The sequence below is a fragment of the Psammomys obesus genome, unplaced genomic scaffold, assembly GCF_907164565.1.
Source record: "Psammomys obesus unplaced genomic scaffold, mPsaObe1.curated_primary_1811, whole genome shotgun sequence".
Lineage (NCBI taxonomy): Eukaryota > Metazoa > Chordata > Mammalia > Rodentia > Muridae > Psammomys > Psammomys obesus.
In genome coordinates, this window is record NW_026592666.1 from 11974886 (window position 1) to 11987523 (window position 12638).

The window sequence follows — 12638 nt, forward strand, 5'->3', positions numbered from 1 at the left end:
TGTCCCCCCCCTTTTTTTTTTTTTACATGGATGTTATGGTCGAACTTAGAGCCTCCTGTTTGCATACCTAGAACTTAGCATTCAGGAAGGTGGGACAGGGCCTCAGGAAAGACGAGGCTGGGCTGAATTACTCAGTGAGACCCTTATCTCAGAACAAACAAAAGTAAAAGTAAAACCAAAAAGAAAACCAAAACTCCTCCCAAAGCAAAAAACAAAGAACTCCCCCCCCACCCCCCAAAAAAACCCTCAAAACACCAAAAACTTAGATGTTGTTATTGTGACTTTTAGGGTAAATACTAAAGGAATCATAAACCTGGGTTCTTCTTGCCTAGGTGACTGACTCCTGCTTCAGCTCTCTGCACCGCAGAACTGACTGACTCCATCTTTGCGCCACTACTCCATGTGGAGTTACTGCCCTGTTTAGGTAACTTGCTTCCTCACTCAGTTTCAGCTGTGACAGTGCTTTGTTGGGGAAGGTGCTGCCCCTCCCTCAGTTAGGCTTAGTTTGTAAGGTCTCATGTCTGTCTGTCCTTTGTTCATAACACTTTCTCTTAACGCACTCAGTTTCTGTTGATGCCTAGTCGATTAATTCTCTGTAGAAATTAGCAGTGTTTTAACTTAAGTATTTTGCAGTCTTAGGCATTCCAGGTACCTAGTACAGTATAAGCACTAAATAAACATTTGTTGAATGAATCAATATACTTAAATTTTTTTCTTTAGTTAGTTCCAAGGGCCAAATATATGTAACAGGACATATTCACACTTGGAATAAAGGGTAGGAAAGGGAATTTGAGGACCTAGAAAGAGAAAGAGGTGGAGCCTTGTAGAGACGACTAAAACTGGGGTTGGGTTGTGGTAGCACACGTACACCAGTATTTAGGCAGGGCTGCAGTGAGTCAAAACTCCCTAGAGAACTCTGGGCTACAGGGTGAGACCCTTAGAACAGGACAAAAACAAAACAAGTTTAAATGTTGACCTCAAGCTCACAAAGAACTGTTAGAGCCAGGTGGTGTGGGCACACGCCTTTAATCCCAGCACTCGAGAGGCAGAAGCAGGCAGATCTCTGAGTTCCAGGCCAGCCAGCCAGCCAACCAACCAACCAAACAGACAAATAAACAAAAAACTAAAGCCACAAAAGAGACTCTCCAGTGTTTATGAGCTGTGCATAGGAGAAAGATACTTACCTGGAAAGTAATGCTTGTGAATGCCTACTTTATGTTGGGGCACACTGCTGAGTGGGAAGGGGGAAGGTGGTGCCGTCCCTGCTGAAGGAAGAGCCTGTTTCAGCAGTTTCTTGATGCCCGTACAGCTTTTAGTGGCTTTTAGGAGCAGCTCTGTTGATGGGGACAGGGTCTAGCAAGCTGTCAGCATCCAGAGGTGTGCACTGCCTGTCCTCAGGGCGGCGTACGATCCCGGAGAGGAGTTGGCCTGAGTATTAAGTTCTTCGTTCATTACTTCTGCCCAACAGAGCAGCGGTCATTCACCTGGAACTTAAATCAGCTTTGGAGTAGTTTTCATGCGCACGTTTAAAGCTAGTATAGCTTTGAAAAGTGACGAAAGTGAAGAAAGGAGTATGGATGGCTTTTGGCCTAAATTTTCCCCTTGAGTTGTTTGGGTGATAGAGCAAGAGTGAGGGAGTTGATTGCGTGGAGAGGTTTCTGAAAAGTGAATCTTGTAACTAATCTTGTAGTCAGAAACTAGAGAAGCTGACAGTCTTGCCAGGTGCAGCAGTTTTGTTTTGTTTTTGTTCTTGTTCTGTGAGGTAGGGTTTCTCTGTGTAGCCTTGGCTGTCCTGGAACTCACTCTGTAGACTAGGCTGGCCTGGAAATCCAGAGATCCACCTGCTTCTGCCTCCCTGAGTGCTGGGATTACAGGAGTGTGCCACTGTGCCTGGCTAAACTTTTTTTTCTTTCACTGCAATTTTATGGTTTTTTTTTTTTTTTCCCCAGTAACTAGTTTCCATAGTAAATATTTGGAAAAGCAAAACCTTGAGTAACTTTCTTGAAAATGTCCGTCTCTGCCTGGCCTCTTGCTGGGTTCTCGGGACATAGTTGTAGATCAGGTTGTGTAACTGGGCCTTGCCCCATGGACCTTTCCTGTTCAGCTAGAGCTCACTGGACAGAAAGGGAGAATATGGTTTGTAGCCTGTGCACACAGCTTCTGTATTCTTGGGCTTAGCTTTGATGGCAACACTTAATTCTGCTTTAATCTCTGGCAAGATGGGGTTGGCGTTGGCTTAGTAGTACCAAGGTAAAATGTGCACTTGTTGGTAAAATCTCCAACTTGTTGGCAGTTGAGACAGTCTGTGTAGCTCAGGTTGGCTTGGAACTCATTCTAGCCCAGGCTGTCCTCGACCTGAGGGACCCTTCTTTGTCAGTCTCAGAAGTTACAGGCTTATGTTACCACTTTTGTCTGTGAGATTTCTTTCTTTTCTCTTCTTTTTTTTTTCCCTCCTTTTTCAAGAAGGGCTCTGTAAACCTGAGTTTCTTCTATTAGAAATAAGGGCCTTCTTAGTAGCAGCAGTAGCCACCGCTGGTTGCCTGCATTAGCGAGCTGCTGGACAGACACTTCTTATTAGGTGTTGCACCCTGTTCAGCAGCCCTACGAAATACGTAATATCATCTGTATTTTAGGTTAAACAAGTAGCATTGAGGGAATTAAATTTGTTTCACGTTGCTGCTACCAGCTCAAAAGCCAAGTTCAGCATTTTGAGAGAGGAAAGCCAGCCTGCAGCCCTGTGGCCAGCCTTTGGTCAGTCATCACCCTTAGCACTCCCCATCCAGGGACAGTGCAGGAACTCCTCCATGTGGGTGCTGGGAGCCCAGCTCTATTGTTTGGTGCGATTGTGTCACACTTAGGGGTGGGAGGGTCCCATCCTGCCTGTGCTGCTGCCTCAGGAGAGCCAGGCACATTGTAGAATTCGTGTTAGTGGCAGTGTGTTTTCCAGATGCAGCAACAGAGGGAGTCTACACTTCCTGTGTTCACTGGTGTCGACAAGTGCAATGGTTGAGTCTTGTGTCCTCTTGATTGAGCTGGATCTGTGGCTTGACTTTGTGCACACATCTGACTGTGTGCCTGTCATACAGGGTTTTCTTTCAGTTACGTTCAGGCTAGCCGAAGCCAGGGCTAGTTTCTAACTGAACTTTTACTTAGACCATGCTAAGAAAGACAGTCCTGTGATATGGTAGGGTGTTCCGGGATAGCCAGGGCTACAGTGTGAGAAACCCCCCCCCCCTTTTTTTTTTAAAGTAATTGTGGCTAAAACTTGAAGTTGGTTTCCTTGATAGCAGAATAGTTGAAAATAAATCTCCCAGTAGAGCCACAGGTGTGGCAGAAGGAACCCCAGTGTGCAGCAAACAGTACTGTTTTCTCTTGCTGTGTAAGAGTAGCCTCACAGAGTTAGCATCCTTAAGGCAAGACATGGAATCATTACCTCAGCTTCTGTGCGTCGGCTTCCTCGGTGCGCTTCAGCCGAGTCCTCTGTTCCAGCATCGTGAGAAGCTTATTAGCTCTGACGGGGGAAAGAGCTCTTACGAAGTATACTGGCTTTGCTGGCAGTGTGAAGACTGGCATTGTTAGTTTTGCCGCCGTTTGGTAGGTGTCTGTCTCAAACTCCTGCCATGTAGTTGTCTCCAACTTAGTTACTTAATTCATCAGGCTGGAGGAGGAGGCATACTTCACAGGCAAGCTGATGGTCACGCCTGTATTACGTTTGCCCTTTTTCTTGGATAAAGCAAGCCCCTGGTCCTGGTCACGCGCAGGGAGAAAGAGATTGCACATGGGGTACACACTAAGGTAGGGTCATGGGAACCAGCGTCAAGTCTGTCACTGAAGGGATGGTGAAGTGGTAAAAAGTACCTCTGTGCTCTGGCCTTCAATGTTGGTTTTGAATCCTAGCCCTGACTTCCCCCAGTGACATATGTAGCTCTAAGGATAGTGCCTTCCTGCTGTGAGTCGCTGCAGACAAATGGCAGTGTGTCCTCAGAGCTCATGGTTGATGACACCCTCCCCTCTCTGTGGGGTAAAGCACCCTGAGCGTGTCTTTTTCATGACTTCGTATTCATTCTCCTGAAATTTGTAGGTGTGTTTGTTGGTTCCAGCTTGTGTTAGACCAAGCTGTGATGTGTGCAGCCTAGCAATTTGCTGCCGTATGGGATGCTGAGTGCAAGGGTGATGCTAGTGCAGCGCCTGTTTGAGAGGTTCTGTTGCTGCTCTGCCAAGTCCTGGGTTCTAGAGAGGGAGGCGGGAGACCTTGTCCCTCTCTCTAGGCGGTTAGATGCTGGCAGCTAATGAACACTGGCCTTTTAACTCTACCGTCTACTCTCAGCTTTCTGTTTACAATGGCATCTCTGTCTTTTTCTTGTTGGAGTTTGTTTGTTTTGAGTTTTTGAGACAGGGTTTCTCTGGGTCGCCTTGGCTGTCCTGGACTTGCTTTGTAGACCAGGCTGGCCTTGAACTCACAGAGGTCTGCCTGCTTTCTGCCTCCTGAGTGCTGTGTGTGCCACTGTGCCTGGCTTGTTGTAGTACTAAGCACACACATATACACACACCCACACACCCACCCACAAAACCTTTTAAGCTGGTTTTGAGATTTCTCTTGATTGCAGACTTGTGAACACAGAGTTGAGTATTTTTTGGTCTTGCATTGTCACCCTCTTTCTGGTCCCACCCTGTGTGTGCTGTCTTTCCTGAAGTCTATAATCTTTCATGGTTCTTACTACCATGGAGTGAAAAACAGTTATTTCAAAGTTACTTAGATTCTGTTTGTAACTGACTGGCTTGGCCTTCTGGGTTACTCTCTGTACTCCTACCTGCCTCCTTTTAGTCCATAGCATTTCTGAGTAGTTTAATTTTCCTGTGTACTAGGCTCTTTTGTTCCTTTACTCTTAGCTTTCCCTGGAGCACATTGTCCGTTCTTTTAGATGGTCTGTGGAGCATAGAGCTGGCATACAGCAGATGCTTACAGCATTAAACAAATAAATGTTACATTGTCTAATACAGTGCCACTCAAACTTTTTGTTGCTCATTATCATTTCCAAATGTTATATTATCTCATTTAATTGCAGTATAGCTTTGCAAGCCATTATTCATCTTTCATAAATACTGTTGAGCAACAGGTTGCATAGCTATATATATGAAGGGTATGCTTAACAGGTGCCTGTCTGCCTCTTTTAGGCTTACTTTTAGCTGGCTGAGGTGGGGAGTAAAGCAGAAATCATGCTCTTTGGAGCCAGCATTAAAGTGCTTGTATTTCAACTCCCATGGACTGGGCGTGAGGGAAAGCCTTCCCAGCCTCACTCACTCATTTAGATGTCATCTTTAGTTCTTTTGCTTGCTTGTTTGCTCTTTTGTAACTTGGAAAAGAGGAAGTAGTACATTTTTTCCCCTGCTGATTTCCTTAGTTGCTGTCTTGTGTTCTCATTTTATTACACATAATTATGAAGTTGTAAACTGTGCTAGGGGCCTTTCCCAGTCTCTTTGTAGTGCTGTGGCAGTGCTCCCCCAGGTTGGTTAAGCTACAGACACTACTTCTTGCCTAGTTAGTGAGTCCGAGAAGTTGAGGGCGAGTCATCAGCGAAAGCAGTGTGTGGTGAAGGCTTGCTCTCTGCTTCACGCCTTGTTTGTTCATCTGGCTCTGCCTCCCATGGCAGGCAGGCAGGTCATCTGGACCCAAACATTTGACACCATCAAGCCCTATCTGTTTCTTTGAGTGTTAAAACAAAAACAAAAACAAATTATATGTGCTTGTGTGTGCGTATGCACGCGTGAGTGCAAACGCTTGCAGGTCCCAGAAGAGGGTTAGGGTTTCCCGGAACCACCTGATGTGGGTCCTCTGGAAGAGCAACACATGCGCTTAATCACTGAGACATGGGTTCAGCACAACCCCCCACTCTTTAAAAAACAACTAATTTATTTACTTTTACTTTCTGTGCGTTGGTATGAAGGTATCAGAACTCCTGCAACTGGAGTTATAAACAGTTGTGAGCGGCCATGTGGGTGCTGGGAATTGAACCTGGTCCTTCGGAAGAGCAGACAGTGCTCTTCTTAACCACTGAGCTATTTCTCCAGCCCCCGATCCCCAACTTAATACTGTCAGGTTCTGATGTAAACTGCGGAGACCCTCAGGCATGTTGCATGTAGAGTAGACTGGACGAGAGAATAGAGATTCTGGCACTTTTCTTCAGGCTGGGAGAGCCAAGTGAAGTACCCACAGTTCATTGTTCATGCTTCCAAATTGGTGGTGTGAGGGATGAAACTCCGTGTCTCTCGCTGTCTCTGTGTCTTTAATCTTAATATAAGCTGTTGGGCACAGATGAGTCCCTGTTGACGTCCTGAATGGAAGTTTGAGAAGGCAGGGTTCAACAGTAGAGGGAAAATGTTACTGAAAAATATTTTCAGCCAGGTTCATTGTGGGGCGCCCCCCCCCCCCCCCCGTATTTTGTTGCTTCTTAGAGAACAGGTGCAGTGGCATAGCACAACAGTACTGCTTGTCTCTTCGTAGTCAGGTTTGGACGGGAGTATTCCTCTTCCACATGGTGTCTGCTGTCACCCAGCCTTCACTTCTCTGCTGTCTGTCACTGTCTCCATAGTGCCTTTTCCCTCGCTGTCTTGGGCTTCCTCGTAGTCAGCCTTGGGATAGCCAGGCTTGTGACAGAATGTCTACTCTATGGAGGTGCTGACCGTGGGACCTGCCTGGCCATGCTGGAGCGAATAGCAATTCCTCTGTTGTCTAGTCATGGGTTGGACCAGTTTCGGGGACGGACTGCAAGGGGTGGGCACTGCAGTGGGTGGTGAGCCGGTGGACAGCCATCACGGAAACAAGAAGTGCCAGTGGCGTTGGCCTGTACAAGGTTTTGTTACTCAGTATATAACTGTATGGATAGCTTTTAGCTGTGAGTACACCGAAAGAACTAGATAATTAATGTCATTTCAAAAATCAACTAAAGTGTGTATTTGTAATTTTGATAGAATTCACAGGCACAGATTTGGGACTAGGGCAGAAGTGAAGATGAGGACATAAATGGGCGTCTCAGTTCCAGCTTGCATGTCCAGGTACCACAGTATGAGATAGAAGCCAGGCTGTGGAGTTTGTCAGATAAAACACCTCTTGGGTCTTGTTACAATCCAGAAAACACCTCAGGTATTCCCACAGTTAGCTGTGGCTGGGTTTTGTACAGAGAAAGGAGGCCTAGACAGTCTCAGTCTCTGTAGTTGAAACTTCTAAACAATGAGCCAAGGTACTGCCTGCTTCACAGAAGGCCTGAGAGAGTCTCGGCAGAGGCAGTTTCATCTCCAGCTTGTTCCTCAGCCATGGCTGTCACTTCCAGGATAGAAGGCCAGTTCTGTGTCTGCTCCTACAAAGTCCAGGCTGGTGGAGCACAGGGTGGAAGACGGCCCAGTGCCCTGGTCCTGTAGAAAGAAGGTATGGGATGGGTATTGCCATCCTTCTCATTGGCCTTTCTCTGTGCTTTGAGCTGCATAAGAGTAGGCGTGCTTCCCTGGGAGATGGTGGGTGCTAGCGGGCAGGGGTGGCAGAAGTAGGGAGATAGGGTTTCTCTGTCAGCCCTGGCTATCTAGGAAATCCCTCTGTAGACTAGTCTGGCCTTGAATTTCCCATCTGCCTTTGCCTTTACAGGTGGATCTTTGTGGGTTCGAGGCCAGCCTGGTCTATAGAGCGAGTTCCAGAACAGCCAGGGCTGCATAGAGAAACCCTGTCTCAAAAAACAAAAAAAAGATTTATTTATTTTATTTCATGTATATCAATGTTTTGCCTGTGTGTGTGTATGTGTGTGCCTGATGCCTATAGAGGTTAGGAGGCATTGGATCCCCTGGAACTGACATTACGGATGATTGTGAGCCGCCATGTGGGTGCTGGGTACTGAACCCAAGTCTTCCATAAGAAAAGCAAGTGCTCTTAATGGCTGAGCCAACTCTCTAGCCAACCTCTTCTTCTCCTCTTCAGTTGTCATTAGTTGTGTATTTTACAGAAAGTAAATTCTTTTGAAATGCAGTGTCTAACAAATGGTAAGGATAATGTGGTGAGAGCTATTTGAAGGTAGAAATGTCTCCCTCACCAAGCCTGATCGTTTGTTTACCTCCTGAAGAGTTGTTGGAGGCTTGTCTGTACCTGATACATATTCAGTCTCTTTGCAGTGGGGTCCTCCTCTGTCAGCCTTCCTGGAAAACCTTCCTGGTGTCATTCAGCCCCTTTGGACTCTGGGTTCTTATTACAAATTCCCACTTTGGCCTTGTATCAGGATTGCCTAGGGAGCTTGTTCAGCAAGTAGGCTCAGGCTGTGCCCTCAGGAGACTGTGGTGGTTCTGTCTCAGAATCTGAATTTTTAACGAGCCCCTCAGGGTGATTCTGACGGAGCTGTCAGTGTGGGAACCACTTCCTTAGGTAGTTGCCGTGTCATTTGCCTCATACGGAAGTGCTTCATTACCTCATAGACTGACAGAGTATGAAAATGGATTATATATGAAGGTCTTTTATAAACTGAAAAATAGCATAAACGTGTTAGACAGCATTGTGAAGTTGCGTGTCTGCTGGTTTGCACAGAAAGGGAAGTTTGTTTCCTATTAGAAACACAGTGAGAGCCACAGGCAGGAATCTAGGTTTCTAGAACTTTCTATACTTGAGCAGGACTCAGAAAATGTTAACTGTGCAGGTCAGCTACTGTTGAAAGAAAATCATGAATAGATGCTTTTGTTTTTATATAGGTTGCAGGGCAGTAGGTGACAGCTTGATGCCCAAGTACACTCCGAGTGTAGCATGCATGGAAGACCGAGGTTTGCGCTCTGCCAAGGCCAAGTTGAGTAAGATGTGCCCTGCCCACAAGGAAGCTGCAGTCTACTACAGGAGACTTAGAGGTTACCCTACCAGTCTCAAGAACTGCTTTCTCCGGAGACAGCAGGGACAGTGTGTCAGAGAGTGGGAGAGCATTTGCAGTGCTGTGGACCAGTAACCAGGACCCTGGCAGGCAAGACAAACAGTGGGAAGCTTGCAGAGGGAAAGGATGTGCCTTGCTTCCTGAGGGAAAGACAGGGAAATGAAGATTGGGACACAAACTCTGTGAGTGAATTCTTAGTACATGCCACCCTTGGCTCCGCAGTCCTGTGAGCAGAAAGAGGCAGGATTTTTTTTTTTTTTTTTTTTTTTTTTTTTTTGTGGGTAGAAGATGGGATTTTGAAAACCTGAAAGCAGTTTGCAATTGTGGCGCCAAATCTGGATTGTTGGTAGGTATTTAAAATGAATGGCTTTTCTTGGTGAGACAGCTTCCGAAGCCTCATTGGGCTGTCTGCCTAGTCAGTACGTTAGGTTTGGTTTAGCTTTGACGAAGACAGGATTGCTGTTAACCCGCTGTGACGTGAAGGATGGAGATCTGTGCACTCATTATCAGGTGGGAGGCGCAGGCAGGGGAGGAGCAGGAAAGCCCCGCAGCGGTTGGTCGGTTGGTCGTAGGGCTGTTCACGGGAGGTTGCAGTTGCCTCGGTGCGGCACTGGCTGGGTTTGTCAGCCTCACACTGGCTGTTTGGAATAGCCTGTGTGAGAACTTTGCGGCTAACCTTGTTCTGGAGGGGGTGGGTTAGTGTTGACCTTGATTCAGCACAGTGGTGGTCGAGCTTACACGTGTGTTCTTAACGCTGGAAGGGGCTCTCTAGAAAGTACTCTGGCTGGTGGTCGTTCCACACCACCAGATGTGGAGATGGCCCTTCAGTGCAGCTTCCCACTTAAGAAGGGACATGCAGCACCCAGGGCTGCTGCTGTAGCTCGCAGTCAGCATCTCTCCGACAGTACTTTTAGAATGAGTGTGTCGGATGAGCATTAGAAATGTTTTTCTTACTTTCTTGTATTAGTTTCTTGTGGGCGCTGTAAGAACTTCATGGCTTCAAGCAACAAAAATATGTCCCGATAGCTCTGGAACTCAGCAGTCCGAAATGGCAACCACAAAACTGTCATCACGGAGGCTACAGGGCCGGTGCTGGCTTTTCCCAGGATGCTGTGAGAGAGGCTCCTCCTGGAGCTTTTGGGCTTGCTGGTGGCTGCAGGCCAGCAGCCCTTGACTAGTGGCTGTGTCACTCTAGTGTCCCCTTCTGTGAACACATTGCTTCCTTTCCTGCCCATGTCACGTCTCCTCCGCTTCTGTCCCAAGGGACACATGTGCTTACGACACTAGTAACTGGGGTGGGTCTTCTTAACTACTCCACAAGAGCCCTTTCCCAAATATGCTACAGTTTACAGGTTCCAGAGACCAGCATGTAAATACCCAAGAAGACAGTCTTGTAAATGTCTTGGGAGAGTAAAAAGATTGCTTTTGAAATAGTAACTCTTTTTGATAATATATCTTGTAACTTTTCAATGTTAGCTTGATGATCCAAATTTGGGATTCAGACTGGGAGGCAGTTCTCAATCTGTAAGATGTCATTTATAGCATTGAACTGAGCTCCTTTTCTGTAAGTGATGGAAGTTGGTTCTTTTAGAGCTCGCTTAAGCTGACTGATAATTTTATACCAAGTATTTATTAAAGTGAGTCTAGTTAGGAATTAACACCTATAAAAATCTAAATTTAGGAGACTGGTACAAATGATGGAACCGATACAGGAGTCTTAAGAGTTTGAATGACTGAGAAGATGGTGGTGACAAGTGGATGGTCATGCTTTCCTTGAAGGTTTGTGATTGAGTTGGAGGCGAAATAGGCTATTCATTGTGTATTTATGGAGTTGATTTTGGTATGGGCTAACAGCTTGTTTTAAATAGGGTATAAATATACGTTCAGTAGTGTTAAAGATACACACACTTGAAAGCTGAGCGTGGTAGGAGTGCGCTTATATTCCTGTAATCCAGCACTCTGGAGGCCGAGGCAGGAGGATTGACTTTTTAGAAGTTCAAGACCACCTTGCTACCTTATAGGTTCCAGGCAGCCAGGGTACAGAATAAGACCCTTTCTCAAAAACATGTAACAACAAAAAAGATGGACACACATGAAATGGAAGGTGCCGGTGGAGGACTTTGGAGTTGTGTCTACATCCTTTTGTCTGAGCATCCTACCAAATATGTTTTAAGTTTTCTTTTCAGATCTGTTAATTCTAGTTTTTAAAGCAACTGACCTATCACTGAGGTACATGTCCAGCCCCCAAGCCAAGGGTGCATAGTAAGAGCCTGCCTCAAAACAACAGCAGAAACCAAAAACAGCCCCCTCCCCAAAAGAGACCACTACTATCAACAAAAATCATGTGTTCTTCTAAGTTTTTTTAATGTCATTTCTTGTTTCTTTGAATGTATAAAATAACTTGCCTTAAAAATCTTACCTGCTAGGGCCAGCAGTGGTTAACCAAGTCTTCTTGTTGACCCCTTCCCACTGACTTTTTTTATGCACCAGTTTTTTTATATTACATTTATAAATAATTTTCAAGTAGTATATTTTGATCATGTTAAACCCTCTCCCACATCCTCAGATCCTGTTCACCTTCCTACCCACCCGGGTTCATTTTCTTCTCTCTCTCTCTCTCTCTCTCTCTCATGCTGTCTCTCTATTGCATAAAATCCTAACCCCCCCCAATAAAAACCAAAACACCTACAAAGACAGCAGTCACTTCCCACACTCAATCATAACAACAACAAAAAGCCTAGAAAACCTGGAATCTGTTGTTAGTCTTTACTCGAGAGTTCAAGGCCTGCTCTAGAGTGTGCGCCCATTGGAGGTACTTGATTTTCCTTCTCCCGCGTACAAGGAGCTTCTTCAGTTCAGGTGGACTTTGTGCCCACTTCCTCCCGCTGTACTTTTGTCTGGGTGGGACTTGTTAAGTCTCACGCATGCTGTCGCTGTGTCTCTGAACGTGTGTGTGCATCAGTCCCGTTCTGTCTGGAAAGGCTGTTTCCTTGCCTTATCCACCTCCTTTGGCTCTTCCACTATTTCTGCCTTCTCGGCTGCTTAGTTTCCTCAAAGAGGAAACTTTTGAGGCGCCAACTTTGAGGGAAGGACATTTCTGTTGACACCCCATTAGGGGGTTTAGTGCTTCCCTAGTGCTAGTGCTTCAAGGTCTCCGACTGTCTGCGCGTCACCCAGCTCCTCTGTGATCGAGAAGCTGCTTCTCAGATGAGCCTTAAACGTGCAGTCAACTGTGGGCATACAGTTTGTCACTGGGCATTGTTCGTTTAGTAGAATAGTATATTTTCCTCTAGGGCTCAAGACCTGTTTAGTCTCCTGTTCTTGGCCTTATGAACAGTGGTAGGTCTGGGCTCATCTCATAGAATGGGCCTTATATCCAATCAGGAAGTGGTTGCTTGTTCCTGCAGCACTGGTGGTCACTATTACTATGTCTTGCAGACAGCTTGCTGTTTTTGGTTGCAGGGCTTGCAGCTGGGTGAGATTCATGATTACTTTTCTTCTCCAGTAGCATGTGTAATACCTTGTAGCACTATTATGATAGTCAGAAGGGTGAAGAAGCTTCTAGTTGGGTACCAGCTTGATTTCTCCCTGCTCTGTGGCATAAGTCAGTGCTTTTCTATATGTTGGGAAGCTTCTAGAGCAGTAGGTTTTTCATATGGCTGTTGGTCCTCCTGTTCAAAGTTTCCCTTTATTCTTTTATGACATTATACCCTAATCTCCCCTTCCTTGGACGATCTTTTCCCTGCT

General features: G+C 46.0%; 1 protein-coding gene across 2 annotated transcripts in view; it reads left to right on the forward strand.

Moving 5' to 3' along the window:
• Positions 1-361: 361 nt before the first annotated feature.
• Positions 362-12638, forward strand: part of Dyrk1a (dual specificity tyrosine phosphorylation regulated kinase 1A) — a 107286-nt gene continuing 95009 nt past the window's right edge. For both annotated transcript variants that reach the window (XM_055614863.1, XM_055614865.1), the window contains exon 1: positions 362-424. The gene's annotated coding sequence lies outside the window, so the exon portion shown is untranslated. The remainder of the gene's footprint in view (positions 425-12638) is intronic.